At 34.8% G+C, this 19,262-nt stretch overlaps 1 long non-coding RNA gene across 1 annotated transcript in view; it reads left to right on the forward strand.

The window, feature by feature from the left end:
• LOC140628714 (uncharacterized) overlaps positions 1–19,262 on the forward strand; it is a 101,075-nt gene that overhangs the window by 74,070 nt on the left and 7,743 nt on the right. The window contains exon 2 of the long non-coding RNA XR_012026721.1: positions 1,103–1,154. This is a non-coding gene — a long non-coding RNA (uncharacterized lncRNA). The remainder of the gene's footprint in view (positions 1–1,102; positions 1,155–19,262) is intronic.

Genomic DNA, 19,262 nt, shown 5'->3' on the forward strand with positions numbered 1-19,262 from the left:
AGACTCCCTGAAGCAGGACTCGATACCTGGGATCACGACCTGAGCTGAAGGCAGATGCTCAACCACTAGGCCACTTGGGCATCATGACCTTCTCTCCCTTTAGTTGTGGAGTTTGTTCTTCCAGTCAATAACTGGAGTATTTAGATGATTTGCTATTTATCTAGTTGTGTTCAATGGGACGAAATGAGCCTGGGGTCCTCCTACTCCACCATCATCTTCCTCTCTCCTATGTCATTCATTTTATTTTAAATAGCTTTATTTCTTCCATAATTCACATACCCTAAAATTCACCAAAAGTGAACAGTTCAATAGTTTTTAGTATATTCGCAGAATTTTGCAACTATCACCACAGCCAATTTTGAGACATCCTTATCACACTAAATGAAAAACCTGATATATATTAGCAGTCACTGCCCATTTGTCACCCCAAATTTACATTCCTAAGCAACCATTAATCTATGTTTTTCTTCTATAAATTTGCCTATTCTGGACATGTAGTATAAATGGAATTCTTTAAATGAAGTATTTTGTGACTGACATTTTCCATTTAGCATAAGGTTTTTGAGTCTTATCTAGGTGGTAGCATCTATTAATACTTATTTTTTATTGCTAAAGATGATACTTTGTAGGTCTATAACACATTTTATTTCTTTATTCATTCATTGGTCAATGGACATTTGAGTTGTTTCCACATTTTGGTTAAATGCTATTATGAACATCTATGTAAACATTTTTGCCTTATTTGTCTGGGGGCCGTACATACACAATTGGAGTTGCTGGATCATATGACAACTCTATGTTTAACTTCTGAGGAACTGTCAAACTTTTTTAAAAATAGGCTGCACAATTTTCATTACCACCAGCGATATATGAATATTGCAATTTCTCTACTTTCTTCAAAATTTCAGCATGGATTTCAATAGGGATTGTGTCTAATTTGAAAATCAATTTGTGAATGACTGTACTTTAATAATATTAAGTCTTCCAATCTCTGAACATGGGATGTTTTTCAACTTATTTATATTTTAATTTTTAAAGAATTTTATTAATTTTTAAAATTGTCTTATCAGTATACTTAACATTAGTGTTGTATTCATTTCAGGTGTACAATATAGTGATTCAACGATTCCATACATTACTCAGTGCTCATCATGGTAAGTGTACTCCTATCATCAAATGTAATCAAACATATCTCCATCACCTACTTCACCCATCCACTCATACACCTCCCCTCTGGTAATCATCAATTTGTTCTCTATAGCTAAGCGTCTGTTTCTTGCTTTGCTTCTCTCTCTTGTTCCTCCTTTGCTCATTTGTTTTGTTTCTTAAATTACACATGAGTGAAATCATATGGTATTTGTCTTCCTCTGACATTTTTCACTTAGCATTTTACTCTCTACCTCTGTCCATGTTGTTGTAAATGACAAGACTTCATTCTTTTTTAGAAAAGATTTATTTATTTGAGAGAGAGAGAGAGAGAGAGAGAGAGAGAACAGAGTGAGGGGCACAGGGAAAGGGAGAAAGAAAGAAGCAGACTCCACATTGAGCATGGAGACTGACACAGGGCTCAATCTCATGGCCCTGAGATCATGACCTGAGCCAAAATCAATAGACATTCAACCAACTAAGCCACCCAGGCACTCCAGGATTTCTTTCTGTATTATGTCTGAATAATATTCCATTATATATATGAAAATCACATTATACATATAAAATCACATCTTCCTTATCCAATGGACACGTGACCTGCTTCCATAGTTTGGCTATTGTAAATAATGCTTCTCTCAAACCCTTCATTAGGGTTTATACAATAAGATCCTATCAAATTAGTGTTTTTGTTTTCTTTGGTTAAATATCCAGTAGTGTGATTACTGGGTCATAGGTAGTTGTATTTTTACTTTTTTGAGGAAACTCCATACTGTTTTCCAATGTGGCTGCAAATGTGCATTTATACCAACAGTGCACAAGTCCACATCCTCACCAACATATGTTGTTTCTTTTGTTTTTTATTTTAGCCATTCTGATGGGTTGGAAGTGGTATTTCACTGTCTTTTTGATTTGCATTTCCCTGATGGTGAGTGATGTTGACCATCTGTATGTCTTCTTTGGAAAAAATGTCTGTTCAGGTCCTCTGCTCGTTTTCAAATCAGATCGTTATTTGCTGTTGATTTGTTTAAGTTCTTTATGTATTTTGGATATTAACCCCTTGTGGGATATACCATTTACAAATACCTTCCCCATTTTAGTAGGTTGCCCTTTGGTTTTGTTGATAGTTTCCTTTGTGGCACAAAAGCTGTGTATTTTACACATAGTCCCAAAAGTTTATTTTTGATTTTCTTTCCTTTGCCTTAGGAGACATATGTAGAAAAAATGTCACTAAGGTTGATGTCAGAGAAATTACTGCCTCTGTCCTTTTCTAGGGTTTTTATGGTTTTAGGTCTTGCATTTAGGTCTTTAACCACTTTTGAATATATTTTTATGTATGGTATTACTAAGTGGTTCTCTTCCATTCTTTCATGTGTAGGTGCCGTTTTCCCAGTACCATTTATTGAAGAGACTATCTTTTCTTCATTGTATGTTTGCCCCTTTTTTTCATAGTTTAATTGACCATATAAATGTGGGTTTACTTCTGTGCTCTCTATTATGTTCCATTGATCTATGTTTCTGCTAGTACCATACTATTTTGATTACTACAGATTTGTGGTTTATCCTGAAACTTCAAATTGTGATATCTCTGGCTTTGATTTTCCTTTTTCCAGATTGCTTTGCCTCTTTGGGTTCTTTTGTGGTTCCATACGATTTTTAGGATTCTTTGTTTTAGTTATATGAAAAATGATGTCGTTATTTTGATAAGAGTTACAGTGAATTTGTACATGACTTTGGAGAATATGGACATTTTAACAATATTAATTCTTCTAATTCATGAGCATGGGATATCTTTGTATTTGCATTGCCTTCAGATAATTTCATCGATGTTTTATAGTGTTCAGAGTACATGTCTTCCACCTCTTTGGCTAAGTTTATTCCTAGGTAGGGGCAAATGCGTGGCTCCATTGGTTAAGTGTCTACCTTCAGCTCAGGTCGTGATTTCAGGGTCCTGAGATTTAGCCATGCGTTGGGCTCCCTGTTCAGTGGGGAGCCTGTTTCTCCCTCTACCTCTGTAGCTCCCCTTTCTTGTGCTCTCTCTCAAATAAATAATAAAAGAGTATCTTTAAAAATTATTCCTAGGTATTTCATCTTTTTGGTGTGCTTGTAAATGAAATAGTTTTCTTAATTTCGCTCTCTGCTAATGTCATTAGCATTTAGAAACACTACTGATTTTGTTTCCTGCAAATTTAGTCCATTTATTACTTCTATTAGGTTTTCAGTATGGAGTCTTTAGAAATTTCTATGTATAGTATCATGACATAATCATTTAGATGGACAGATAATATTTCACATAAAATACTTCCCCCAAAATCTGATAAAGCAATGTAATATTGTTACTTTAATGATATTTTACTATAAAATATAGGTAATTCAATACAACTTTAGAGCTTCTCTCAAAAATTCACCTAGACAATAGCCCACAATTTATTTTGCATTTTATCACTTAACTAATTGATTTGTGATGAATAAAAGACAACATTAATACTAATTGAATACAGCCTTTATCAAATTGGTCCAAAGTTTTGACAATAAATAACCAGAAATTCATTAATATTATTTGCCCTAAAATAACTTTTTTAAGTAAGGATTATTGCTATAGTTAGTAACAGTTATGATTTACAAAAACAACAACTACTTACCAGCTACAGTAAGATGAAATCATATATTCAGAGCTACTAAATGTGATTATTTTACCCAATTTGGTAGACAGCAGAGTGTCCACAATATGTGTGTTTGTGTACAATTTATGAATAAACAATGTGTTTAGCTAAATGTTTCTTTTTTATTATTTATTATTTTTTTTAGCTAAATGTTTCTTTTTTAAAAAAGGTTTTATTGGGATGCCTGGGTGGTTCAGCAGTTTAGCACTTTAAAATCTTTTAAAAAAAGGTTTTATTTATTTATTCATGACAGAGAGAGAGAGAGGCAGAGACACGGGCAGAGGAAGAAACAGGCTCCATGCAAGAAGCCTGATGCGGGACTCGTTTCCAGGACTCTGGGATCAGGCCCTGAACCAAAGGCAGACGCTCAACCGCTGAGCCACTTAGGCATCCCTAGCTAAATGTTTCTAAAGTTAGTAATTCAAAATAATTTGGTTAAAATCCTGGTTTTTTAATCCTAGTTTTAATTAAAATAATTTTTTCATAAACTTCATTGTTCTATATCTAGGTACATAAAAATCTACAGACTACTAGTGAATAGTTAATAATTTCACAGGAAACTGAATTGCCATTAATATTCTAAGTGCTTCTATTTAAAAGTTGGTCAAATATTGCTTTAATCATGTTTTCTTTAATGGACTATACAGTATCCCTTAATAGTATCAATGCCATTTAATTAGCTTAAACAACTATTTTCCAAAGAAATAGTATGAAATAAGCAGATTAACTCAGTGAAAGTTCATAATAACGTGTTATGAACTACTGGAGCCCAAATTAATTACAGTTAGATAACGTTCTCTGAAGGCTTCTATAAGGCATTAATGACATTCAACTTTGAAGAAATCAATATTCTTCTTGGGAAGTATATTATTTTTGCATAGCACCAAATAATGCTGTTGACATCACAGTAGTCTACCATAGGAAAAATGTTATGTAGTCATAGTGTTGATTAATTTATCAAGTTAAAAAGCAAATCAAAGTTATTATTTAAATGATGGCCAAAAATGTTGTAAATATGCACCATCAATCAAGTATGCTGGGAAAATGGAATATATAGCAAGGAAATAAAATTACCTACCCACAAATAAAATATTGCTGAGACAATTCCCTCCATATCTTTCTTTGGAAATCACTTACAAGAAAACTGTTGCTATCTGAAGTTGTTGGGGAGTGAGGAAAAACAACAGAATATTGAGACCTATTTTAAGTCAATGAAGTTAGAGTGCAATTTATCTATTTTTTTCTCAGAGAGAAAATGTGCTCTTATGAGGTTAAACGAGTTCATTTAAGCTTCTATTCCTCCATTCCAAATGCTTACAGTTTTTGACCTTTAAGTTGCTTCTAATAACTATTAAACTATTTATTAAATTGACTGATATAGAATATGTGTTTCAAGAAATTAAGGAGCAAATTCCAGTCATTTAAAATTCAGATGTCAAATTCACAGATGTGATTAAGTGTGCTTTGGTGATGCTCCCTATCATTCTTTAACCTTTCTCAATTTGAAGACAAATGCGTATTTCATAGACATTCCCCTTAGTGGCCTCCCAAAGCTGAATTGTTCGTTATACAAAAATCAGCAAACTACTCCTTTTAATATATCTGTTAATCTCTAACAGCAAATTCATATATAGAGATCTTATATAGATTTTTGATTAGTATTTAAAGAGGAACTTTGATGGAAAAAATGAGATATTACTGTCAATTTGTTTCGGTATTTCTTTTTCATTTTTTCTTTTTTTTTTTTTTGCCCCTTCAGTAGCTTTCTTTGTTGTTCTTGTTGTTGTTGTTTAATTTTTTTATTGAAGTTCAATTTGCCAAGATATAGCATAACACCCAATGCTCATCCCATCAAGTGCCCCCCTCAGTGCCCATCACCCAGTCACCCCAACCCCCCACCCATCTCCCTTTCCACCACCCCTAGTTCATTTCCCAGAGTTAGATGTCTCTCATGTTCTGTCTCCCTTTCTGATATTTCCCACTCATTTTTTCTCCTTTCCCCTTTATTCCCTTTCACAATTTTTTATATTCCCCAAATGAATGAGACCATATAATTTTTGTCCTTCTTCGATTGACTCACTTCACTCAGCATAATACCCTCCAGTTCCATCCACGTTGAAGCAAATGGTGGGTATTTGTCATTTCTAATGACTGAGTAATATTCCGTTGTATACATAGATCACGTCTTCTTTATCCATTATCTTTCGATGGACACCGAGGCTCCTTCCACAGTTTGGCTCTTGTGGACATTGCTGCTATAAACATTGGGGCTAATTGCACCATTGAAGATATGCAATGTTTCATTTTAATGGAAATATCAGGTTGTAACTGATGCATTCATTTCAGAAGTTTTATTGTTTTGAATAATTTATCATTTAGTTTCTCCAAGCCAATAACTGAGAAATATACAACTTGCATAATGGGTTGACATTTTAAAGTTTGGTTTAATGTAGTCCAAATGAACAGTAAAATAATTTGAAATGTTTACTCTAGATCTTAACTTTTTATTTAGTGTTTTGTGTGACTTAAAGTTCTACTAATATTGTTAAATCTAATCTGTTGTAAATTGATAGCTTCAATTTAATCACTCTAGGCAATCTAGCTAGGGCAGCAAAACGATATACTAGAAACAGATGTCATGAATGATCCTATTTATAGTCAACATCTCTTCAATTTCTATTGGAAGTTTTTGAGAATAAATTGAGTGAACTAATCATTCCCCAAATATGAATTTGGGGCATAAATGGGTAGGCTAATATCTGGAGTTTGGTGGGGTGGTAGAGCTTACTGTGAAAATATCATTAGAGTTGGCTCTTTTATAGCTACAAATATAGCTGTACTTTTTGTTAATAAATCTTATTTATTCTACACCAGACCTTTAATTCATGGTTCCATAATCATATTTCAGTTTTAATTTTTAGCTTTTCAAAGTTTTGTTCTGCTATATATAGCAAAAATAACTAAATTACTTACCTTGCTTAACAAAAAAACAGGATTCAAATTTGGCAAATTCTTAATATTAACAACCTAGGATTGCATTTAGAATAAAATGATGGGAGAAGCAAGTTCTCATACAATGAAATAAACTTTCCATAGTTTTTCATATTTTAAGACACTGCATATACATGAACACATAGCTCATGATATCAACAAGCATCAAATAATGAAAAGCAACTTTTGTTTACTGTATCATTTCTGATTAATCAATAAGTGTAGCACTTTCTATGTTATCAAGTCTTTAGAACCTCAGGGAACTACAGTGACACAACTTTACACTGGTTCAGTTAACAATCTCCACTAAGAAAAATCTGTCTTTACCCTTTAAAAGTACTATTTATGAAAATAGCAATTCAGGCATGGTAAAAGAAAAAATAATCCTCTGAATTACCTCACAAGCTAAAGATAATGCAATGGATAATATTATCAAATAAATTTTGTTTTATATCTATTTGAAATAATTAAAACTGGTGTGTTAATATGAATTGATATGCTTTAATAAAATGAATTATGATAGCTTTAATTTCAAAATTCCATGACATATTATTCTGCACTGTGTAATTGTAAAATATATTTAAATAACCAAATCTATCCAAAATTAAAGAATGGACATACTTTTACTTATACTATCCTTTTATATTTTATAATTTTATGGGCATGGCTGAGATAAAGGACACACCTTTGATGAAGATATGATGGCAATTTGGTGCAAAACATTATCATGCTAGGAATGCTGGGATAGAAAGTATACTCCAAAAGCATTATTTGTATTTGGCTTTTGAAATTAGAAAGTCAATATTTTGTTGTATATTCGGGGAGCATTTTTTATTACCGTTTGAAAGTTTGAGAGACTGAACTTAGCATTTACCAAAGTTCACAGCAAAACAAGGTCACTGCCTTTAGTCTGACTTTCGACTTTTTTTTAGTTTAATGGAATATCTTTCAGGGTACAGATTCTCCTTTTGCAACATGGATAAAGTGCTTTTTGGTCTATGGCCATAGACACTATGAAAAACAAATAAATGTCACCAATGCTATTCATCTAATGATTTTGGCCCATTTGTGCTAATGAAGTGGGCTTGATAATAACTATAGATAGCTATTATATAAAGCGGGAGACCTGTATTTATTTAAATTAGGAAAACTGGAACATGGATGCCATGTGCTAGAACTCATTGGGCTAAATTTTTAGACATTAATTTTACCATATCCTGCTCTTTTGACTGTACCTCACAAGAAATATAAAAATGTTCTCTCCATTTAAAAATAATGCTGCCATTATAAACTTCCCCTTTTATAAGTTCTGAATTTCTTGCCAGCATGTTAGACCCTCCAAATAATAAGTTGTTTTAGAATCCTGAATGATTAATAATGATTATCAATTTTATTTATTAGTAAAGGCCATTTTAGTTAAATATGTTAACACATGTTATTTCAGAAACATAAACGTGTCAATTGACACAAAATCATTCATGATATTCTAGTGATTCTTTTTGGAAAACATTAGTTCACAAATCACTATCAATTACTTATTGAATAATTGTATTTGGCCCAAACAAGTTATCATTGGTGAATAAAGAGATTTATAATCAATTAAGTATAATGTAATTTTAAAAATATGCTCTTTTAATAAGTCTTACAACACTTTCTACATTGTAGATATCCTTGGCTTTGACATACAGAATACAAAATATAATAATAAAATATATTCAAAGATCCTGAAAAAGGACAATTTCATGCTAATTAAAAAACAAACTTTGGGGCACCTTGTGTGGCTCAGTGGTTGAGATTCTGCCTTTGTAGACAATATTTATTTATTATTCCATGTGTCTTCTTCAATTTCTTTCATAAGTTTTTTATAGTTTTCAGCACACAGATCTTTTGTCTCTTTGGTTAGGTTTATTCCTAGGAATCTAATGGTTTTAGGTGCAGTTGTAAATAGGATCAATTCCTTGATTTCTCTATTTGACACATTGTTTCTGTAGAGAAATGCAAAAGATTTCTGTATCCTGATTCTATAATCTTTGTCTTTGTTGAATTCATGAATCAGTTCTAGCAATATTTTTGGTGGAGTCTTTAAGATTTTCTTGCTTAGAATATCATGTCATCTGTGAAGAGTGAAAGTTTGACTTCTTCCTTGCCAATTTGGTTGACATTTATTTCTTTTTGTTGTCTTTTTTTTTTTTATGAGGCTAGGACTTCCAGTACTATATTGAACAACAGTGGTGAGAATGGACATCCCTGTCACGTTCCTGACCTTAGGGGAAAATCTCTCAGTTTTTCCCCATTAAGGATATTAGCTGGGGGTCTTTCATATATGGCCTTTATGACATTGAGTTCTGTTCCATCTATCCCTACATGGTGGAGCACTTTTATCAAGAAAACATGCTGTATTTATTCAAATGCTTTTTTCTGCATTTTACTAATGTGGTGTATCACATTGATTGTTTTGTGGATAATGAACCATCCCTGAAGCCCAGGAATAAATCCCACTTGGTTTTTATATACTGTTCGTTGGATTCCATTAGCTAATATCTTGTTGAGAATTTTTTCATCTGTGTTCATCAGGGATATTGGTCTTAGTTTTCCTTTTAGTGAGGTCTTTTTCTGCTTTTGGAATTAAGGTAATGTTGAAAGTTTTCCTATTTCTGTTTTTTTTTTCCAATAGCTTCAGCAGAATAGGTATTAATTCTTCTTTAAATATTTGGTAGAATTCCCCTGGGAAGCCATCTGGCCCCAGATTCTTGTTTGCTGGGAGATTTTTGGTTGTTAATTCATTTTCTTTCCTGGTTAGGGGTCTGTTCAGGTTTTGCATTTCTTCCTGTTTCAGTTTTGGTGGTTTATATGTTTCTAGAATTTCATCCATTTCTTCCAGATTGTCCAATTTTCTGACATACAATTGCTCATAAAATTCGCTTATATTTGTATTTCTTCAAAAAACTGTTGCTTGTGATGTATCCTCTTTCATTAATGATTTTATTAATTTGGGTGTTTTTTCTTTTCCTTTTGATAAGTTTGGCTAAGGGATATAAATCTTAATTTTTCCAAAGAACCAGTTCCTAAATTCATTTATCTGTTCCTCCATTTTTAAAAATTTCCCTATCATTTATTTCTTCTTTGATCTTAATTATTTTCCCTCTGCTATATTTAGGCTTTATTTGCTTTTCTTTTTCCAGTTCCTTTAGGTATCAGCTTAAGTTGTTAACTTTAGACTTTTCCTGCTTCTTGAGGAAGCCCTATATTGCTATATACTTCTCTCTTTGGACTGCTTTCGCTGCATCCCAAAGGTTTGGGGCTAACATGTTTTCATTTTCATTAGCTTCCTTGTATTTTTAAATTTCTTCTTTAATTTCCTGGTTAACTCAAATCATTCTTTTGTTGGGTCTTCTTTTGCCTCCCTGTATTTGCAGTCTTTCCAAATTTCTTCTTGTGATTGACTTCTTGTTTCATGTCATTGTGATCTGAAAATATGCATGTTTTGATTTCTGTCTTTTCGTACTGGTTGAGACCTGATTTCTGACCCAGTACGTGATCTACTCTGGAGAATGTTTTATGTGCACTCAAGAAGAATATGTATTCTGCTGCTTTACGATGAAATGTTCTGAATATATCTTTTAAGCCCATCTGATCCCATGTGTCATTCAATGCACATGTTTCCTCATTGATCTTCTGCTTCAATAATCTGTGCACTGCTATGACTGGTGTGTTAAAGTCTCCTACTATTTTTCTATTGTAATTAATGAGTTTCTTTAGGTTTCTTAATTGATTTACATGTTTAGTTGCTCCTGAGTTGGTGGCATAAATATTTACAATGGTAGATTTGAAGAATGTATTATGAGCAACTATATGCCAACAAATTGGGCAATCTGGAAGAAATGGATGCATTCCTGGAAACCTATAAATTACCAAAACTGAAACAGGAATAAATAGAAAACCCGAGTAGACCAATAACCATCAAGGAAATTGAAGCAGCCTACAATTGTTAGATCTTGTTGGAAAACATCTTAATGATGAAAAAGTGCCTTTCTTCATCTCTTATTAGAGTCTTTGATTTAAAATCTAGTTTTTGTGATACAAGTATGGTCCTCCAGTTTTCTTTTGATGTCCATTAACATGATGGTAGATCATTCTCTACCCCCTCCCTTTCTATCTAGATGTGTCTTTATTTCTAAAATTAGTCTCTTGTGAGCAGCATATCAATAGGTATTTTAAAAATTCATTCTAATACTGTATGTCTTTTGATTGGAGCATTTAGTCCATGTACATTCAGAGTAATTACTGAATAATATGAATTTAGTGCCATTGTATTACCTGTAAAGTTGCTCTTCCTGTATACTGTCTCTTTTCCTTTCTAGTCTTTCTTGCTTTGGTCTCTCTTTCCCATTCAAAGGGTCCCCTTTAATATTTCTTTCAGAGCTGGTTTAGTGTTCAAGAAGTCCTTTAATTTTTGCTTTTCTTTGAAACTCTCTCTCCCTTTCTATTCTGAATGACAGTCTTGCTGGATAAAGTATTCTTGGCTGCATATTTTTCCCTTTTAGCATGTTGAATATATTATAACATTTTTTGTCTGACCTGTCTAGTTTCTGTGCACAGGTCTGCTACTAGCTTTTTGTGTCTACCTTTGTAGGTTAAGGACTCCCTCCCCCACAGCTGCCTTCAGAATTCTCTCTTTATCTTTGTATTTTCCAAGTTTCACAATGATATGTCTTGGTATTGACCTGTTTCTGTTGATATTGAAGGGGCTTCTCTGTGCTTCCTGGACTTGAATTCCTGTTTCTGTTCACAGATTAGGGAAGTTCTCAGCTATAATTTATTCAAATAGACCTTCTGCCCTTTTTTCCCCATCTCTTTTTTTTCTTCCAGGATTCCTATGATACAGCTATTACTTTGCCTTATGGAATTGCTGAGTTCCCTAGGTCTATATTCATGATTTAATGTTTTTTCTTCCCTCTTCTTTCAGCTTCATTATTTTCTATAACTTTATCTTATGTATCATCTATTCATTCCTCTGCTTCTTTTATTCTCATTGTGATTACAGTCCTCTCATTCTTCATTTCAATCTGACTAGTTTTTACATGTATTATCTCTCCAGCCAGGGTTTCTCTGCTGTTTCCTTTGCTTCTTTCAAGCCCAGCTAGTATTCTTATGACTATTGTTTTAAATTCTTCTACAGATATGTTACTTATATCTGTTTTGAGCAAATCCCTGGCTATGATTTCTTTTTCACTTTCCTTTATAGGAGAATTTCTCCATCTGTCATTATGTCTACATTTCTGTCTTTTGCATGTTATGAAACTTGTTTTCTCCTCCTGAAAGTTATAGTATATGAAGGGGTCCTACACTGTCCAGGGCCTGGTGCTTCAAGAATATTGATGGTGTATTCCATGTGCACTCTGCTGTTGTGTTTTGGCTGCTCTTCACACAGGTTAGTCCTCTTCAGAGTTCCTCCTTCCATGTAGTGGGGAGTGTTTTGACTTTTAACCAGATGTGCTTGGATTTGTTTGCTATGCTAAGTTTTATTTAGAGAAAGAAAGCCTGATCCAAGAAAAGAGAAAATAAAATGAACAAGAAAGTAAACAAAGAAGTATAAGCCTAATCCCAAAGAAAAAGAAAGAGCAAAAGAGAAAGAGGGAAAAAAAAGCCTGATCCTAAAATTGAAAATAGGAAATAAGTCAATAAATGAACATAAAACTACTATAAATCATTTTAAAAGATTTTATTTATTTATTCATGAGAGACACACAGAGAAAGAGAGAGGCAGAGACACAGGGAGAGAGAGAAGCAGGCTCCATGCAGGGAGCCCAATTTGGAACTTGATCCCTGGTCTCCAGGATCACGCTCTGGGCTGAAGGCAGCGCTAAACCGCTGAGCCACCCGGACTGCCCTATAAATCTGATACAAAAAAAAAAAAAAAAAAAAAAAAAAACTAAAAACGATTTGAAAATTAAAAGTAAAATAAGGATGCCTGGGTAGCTCAGTGGTTGAGTGTCTGCCTTCGGCTCAGGGCATGATCCTGGGGTCCTGGGATTGAATCCTGCATAGGGCTCCCAGAGGGAGCCTGCTTCTCCCTCTTCCTGTCTCTGCCTCTTTCTCTGTGTGTGTCTCTCATGAAAGAAATGAAATATTTAAAAATAAGTAAATAAAACGAACAAGGGGTAGTGGAAAGGGAGGTGGGCGGGTTTGGGGTGACTGGGTGATGGGCACTGAGGGGGGCACTTGACGGGATGAGCACTGGGTGTTATGCTATATCTTGGCAAATTGAACTCCAGTAAAAAAAAAAATTAAAAATTAAAAAAAATTAAAAAAAAGTTTAAAGAAATTCTTATTTATTAAATAAAGAGTTTTAACAAAATTAAAAGATAAAATAAAATAAATCTAAAACGGTTTTTTTTAAAGAAAAAAAGAAAGAAAGAAAGAAAGAAAGAAAGAAAGAAAGAAAGAAAGAAAGAAAGAAAGAAAGAAAGAAAGAAAAGAGAAGCCTGGTCTTATTTCCACCAGAACTAATGCTGGTGCTTTGAAGCACTCTATGATCAGTAGTCTTTTTTTCTTTTTTTTAAACCTATTTTTCTAAAAGATTTATTTATTTATGCATTCAGAGAGAGCGAAGAGAGAGGCAGAGACACAGGCAGAGGGAGAAGCAGGCTCCCCGCAGGAAGCCCGATGTGGGACTCGATTCCGGGTCTCCAGGATCACACCCCGGGCTGCAGGCGGCGCTAAACCCCTGAGCCACCTGGGCTGCCCTTAAACCTATTTTTTTAAAGATTTTATTTATTTATTTATGAGAGACACGGGGGAGGGCGGGGCTGAGACACAGGCAGAGGGAGAAGCAAGCTCCATGCAGAGAGCCCCACGAGGGCCTTGATTCCGGGTCTCCAGAATTACACCCTGGGCTGAAGGCAGCGCCAAACCCCTGAGCCACCTGGGCTGCCCTATGATCAGTAGTCTTGATGCATGCAAAGCCTTTGTGTTGGTTTTCTGAGGCTGGCTCACAGTCAGACTTGCCCTAACAAAGAATTCCCTTCCAGGTGCAGTTGGGCAGGGTTTGGTGTGTATAACTCTAGCCTCCCCTGCTGTGTTTCTCTCTGAAGTCTGACTGTGTTGGGGGGTGTAAGGAACAATGGAAGATGGCATCACTCCACCCTCTCATCTCCAGGGAGGGGAGCTCATGGCATCAGCTCTTCAAGAGAACCTCACAGAAAAGTTAACAATATTTTCCCCTGGGTCGCAGTCTTTCATCAGATTCCTGCCCTCAACCTGTCTGTGCTGAGCCTTCAGTACACCCTATGCCACAGTTCTCCTGTGTTTGATCTCTGGCTGGCAATATGGATTCAAAACAACAAATTTCAAAGTACCTGGCAGCACAAGGACCTGCCCCCCTTACCCTGGAGGGGAGCCTCACAGTACTGCATTAGGCATTTTTCTGTTCCGGAAAACCAGTTGCATGCCTGCGCAAGTGCCTGGAGTCTACAGCGAAACACAGCAAAAAGCTGCTACTAGTTTATCTGTCCCCCTGCTCACTCCTCTATCCCCTGCTGTTGAATGGCCTCTCAATACAGCCTGGTGGTTTTTTTGTCCTTGCAGAGACAAAATATGCTCTTGCAAATGCTCTTCAGGAAAGGGAATGTTGTCTTCTCTTGCAACCCAGGAGATCCCCACATGAAAGCACTGTGGTGAACCCTATGCACTGCTGTCTGTCCCACTCTCTCCCTCTATCCCTGACTTTGCTCTGTGAAAAGGGTTCCCACCCTTCTGCAGCACTCCTGCTTCTATATCTCCCAATACCTGTCTCCAAACCTCATATCTGCCAAATTCTTTCCCTCTAATTGTGCAGATTGTTCTGTTAATCCTCAGATCAATTTCCTAGTTGTTCAAAATTATTTGATATTTGGACACCTGAGTGGCTCAGTGGTTGAGCACCTGCCATTGGCTCAGGTCATGGTCACAGTGCCCTGGGATTGAGTCCTATATCAGGCTTCCTGCAGGGATCCTGCTTCTCCCTCTACCTCTGCCTCTCTCTGTGTGTCTCTAGTGAATAAATAAATAAAATTTAAACAATGATTTGATATTGATGTAGCTGTATCCGAAGGATAAGGCAAACCCAGGGTCACCTTACTACTCCACCATCTTGACTCCTCCTCCTTTATGCAATTTTTAAATGACAGCCAATTATTCCACTTAAGAGAAAGATAGTAAATAAAATATGGGATGTGTTAACAAAATAAAAGGTCTTATCTCTCTGTGTGTACATGTAAAGATAGGACGTAATTATAGTAGGCATGATGAAGCAAATACAGCATCCATAGAGGAGTAGGGATGACAGAAACACATAAAATAAATAGGTATGGAGAGATATTCAGTAAGCTAGTGGGAATAGTCCTTTGGGCAGTTAATTGTGACCTTAAGTGCAGAGAAAGTCTTTTTCAAAAAGTAGTACATTATTCAAATGAGGTAAATAAACCAAAAATGTTCCCTGATAAATGAACACTGAAATAGATGCAACAAACAAAAGAAATAAACAAATTTATGAATTGTATGTATGTAGGCTGGCAGATTAAGATAAAATATAAGGAAATATCCCCTAAATTAACCGGAACACTTACCTCAATGCTTTTCCCTTGAAATTATTTTTCCTCACTATTAACATGTATCCTCCTACTCAAAATGGATTTTATTGTATATGCATACGTACATATCTTAAGTGCAATTCAGTACATATGCATGTACTTTCTTTTACTAAGAAAGGGACATAGGAGTAATCTTAACGTTTTATTCTCTCATTAATTCATTAAGTTTCCTAGTGACTCAGTTAAATGTAGGCTATAAGAATGAACTTGCATTTTACAAAATATTGCAGCAAAACTTTGGTTTCAAAATAATTATGTAGGAGCCAAGCCCATGACACTGCTTTTACTCTTACCACCATAAGTTAAGTACTATATTTACTATGCTACTTGGGTGAATTACCTGGTCAAATTTCTGAATATTAAACAAACCATAGATTACTGGGATATACCTTATTTCCTAATATATAATCTCACCATTTTAGATTGTTAGATTTGATTTGATAATATTTTAAAAGGGATTTTTGTTTTCATGAGGGATAGTGCCTGTAGGTCTTTTGATTCCTTTTTTTCTTTTATAATATATTTCCTGTTTTTTAGTGTCAAAATAATGCTGGTTCCTTAAATGAGTTGCAAAGCATTCCTCACTCATATTTCTTGAAAAAGTTTATGTAGGATTATTACTATTTATTTATTTATTTATTTATTAAATTATTACCCTTTTTTATTAAAACATTTGCTAACATTTACCTCAATACCATATGGGCTTTATGTTTTCCTTGTGGGAAGATTTGTAACAAAAATGTTAATTTCTATAATAGTTACAAAACTATTCAGATTGTGTATTATCTTCTCGATAGAGCTTTGACAGCTTGTGTCTTTCAAAGAATTTGTATATTTCTTCTAAATTGTCCAATTTGTTGGAAAAAAGTTGTGTATAATTATTCTAATTATTTTTTACTGTCTGTAGGATCTGAGGAAATGGATGCTCTTTTGTTCCTGATACTGATGATTTTTTGTTCCCTATATTTTTCTTGATAGGTCCACCTAAGGGTATATCAATTTTATTAGTGATTTCAAGGAACAAGTTTTGGGCTTGTTCATTTTCTTTATTGTTTGTTTACCAGTTTGTTGAGCTTTATTTCTTTCTTATTTCCTTCTACATGCTTCAGGTGTAATTTGCACTTATTTTATTAGCTTCTTAGAGTAGTATCTTTAAGATCATTAAGTGTAGTCCTCTCTTCTTTTCTAATACAATAATTTAAAGTTACGCCATTTCCTCTGAGTACAGTTTTAGTTAGTTGAATTTTCTTAACTTTGATATATTGTATTTTTACTACAATTCAGTTTAAAATACTTGCTGATTTACTTTTTTAAATTTCCACTTATTTTCTCCATATTGTGATTTTTCTACATCTCTTAATGCTATTTATATTTTAATTCCATTAACATCAGCAAAAATATTCTATGTGCTTTCATTATTTTAATTATATTAATATTTGCTATGGTCCCAAATGGGAAAGATGGTGGCAGTATAGTAGGACCTTAGGCTCAACTACTTCCATGAACACAACTAGATAACTATCTAATTGTTCTAAATATCTCAAAAATCAACCTGAACTCTGATAGTACAAACACCAAAACTAAAGGGAGAGAATAGACCACATCAAAAAAGGTAGGAAATACAGAGATATGGTTTAGGGGAGAAACACATCACAGATGCTGTGGAGGTGAGGGAGCTCTGGTCACAGAAAAAGGCAAGCAAGAGTACAGCAAACAGTGGAATGCATAAAGAGAATATTTCCCCCAAAGCCATTGGCTGGGAAAATAAGAGGGACTGATTTTTGTGAGTGCTTCCAAGAGTGGGCGGCTTACTTCCTGATGTTTTAAATGTAAGTAGTCTTGGCTGGGATAAAGCCCTGAGGCCACTGCCCTGCTCCTGACGGGAAGGCAGGCAAACAACCCAGAGGCATACAGTATGGAAATAGTGATCTGAAAAATGTCTAGGATAAACAGGGAGATTATTCATTCTTCTCGGATTGTTTCCATGAGAAGTAGCATTCATTGACAAAGGAGCCAGCCTGATCCATTTCCCTCCCCTCGCCCCCCGCACATAAACAGAGAACCACCTGCTGGAAACAGCACAGCACTCACACAGCCTACCGAACTTACTTACACTAAGTCCCACAAACTTGCATGCTGGTGGGATTGCCCTTCTCAGTCATGCTTGCCTCAGTCCCAGTGCAACAGATTCCTTCCCTAGAAGACCAACACATACCCATGCCCACACAATATCTCCCAATCAGAGTCTGGCAGGGCTTTCAGTTCCAGTGGAAATAGTACCAGGTAACACACAAGAGCACACCTAGTTAAAACTCCCACATCGTGGCCAAGGACCAAACATTGCCCACTGCAGGCAAGGAGAGTCTCTACACACAACTGACTTGGGAGATAGAGCAGCACAAGCACAATAGTAGAGTTCATGCAGCATATGCCAGAGACACTCCCTGAAGCACCAAGCCCTGGACATTATAAGACCTCTTCTTCATAAAACCATTATTCTCAGGAGCAAGAAGAGTAACTGGCTTTTCTAACACAGAGAAGGCAGAGAATTAGACAAAATGCTAAGACAGAAGAATCTATATTAAATGAAAGAATAAGATAAGTTCATGGACAGAGACCTGAGCAAAACAGATTTAAGTAACACACCTGATGGAGAATTTAAATTTGAATCATAAAGATACTCACTGGGCTTGAGAAAATAATGGAAAACATCAGGGAGACCCTTACTGTAGACATTAAAGAGTTAAAAAAGTCAGAAATGAAAAATGCAAAAAATAAAAAAAAGAACAAAGAACTAAATGAAGAATACAATAAATGAGATCAGAATCAGGCTTCATGAACTGAGCAGAAGGCAGAACGAAGTAGAGGAATGAATAAGTGAAAACAAAATAATGGGGAAAATGAAGCTAAATAAAAGAGAATAATTACAGAATATGAGAATATAATTAGGGAAATCAATGACTCCATCAAATGTAATAAAAAATCATACAGGAATCACAGAAATAAGAAGAGAGAAAAAAGGGAGGCAGAAAATGTATTTGAGGAAATTATAGCTGAAAACGTCCCAAATCTGGAGAAGAAAACAGACATCCAGATCCAGAAGGCACAGAAAACTCCCATGAAAACCAACAAAAGCAGTTCAACAAGAAGACATACTGTAATTAAATTTCCAAAATATAGTGATGAAGAAAAAAATCTTAAAAACAGCAAGACAAAATAAGTCCTTAACTTACAAGGTAAGAACCATAAGGCTGCCTGAAGTTTTCTCAACAGAAACTTGGCAAGCCAGAAGTGAGAATGATATATTCAAAGTGCTGAATGGGAAAAATCTGGAACCAAGAATACTCTATCCAGCAGGGCTTTCACTCAGAATATAAGGAAAGAAAAAGAGACTCCCAGACAAACAAAAACTAAAGGAGTTCATGACCACAAAAGCAACCTGCAAGGAATATTAAAGGGTACACTTTGAGTGGGAAAGAAAGACAGAAAGATACAAGGACTAGAAAGGAAAAGAGAAAATCTCCAGAAACAACAACAAATCAAGTAATAAAATGCTAATAAAGGCATGTTTATCAATGATTACTTTGAAAATGGACTAAACACTGCAGTCAAAAGACATAGGGTGCCACAACAAATTAAAAAAAAAAAACTGAGTCTTCTATATGCTGCCTATAAGAGACTCATTTTACTTCTAAAGACATGTACCAACTGAAAGTGAGAAGATGGAGAAACATCACACAGATTGATTCAAAACAAAGCTTGAGTATAAATATTATGTCAAACAAACCAGACTTTAAAGCAAAGACTGTAATATGAGAAAAAGAAGGGCATC

The sequence above is a fragment of the Canis lupus genome, chromosome X (assembly GCF_048164855.1).
Source record: "Canis lupus baileyi chromosome X, mCanLup2.hap1, whole genome shotgun sequence".
Lineage (NCBI taxonomy): Eukaryota > Metazoa > Chordata > Mammalia > Carnivora > Canidae > Canis > Canis lupus.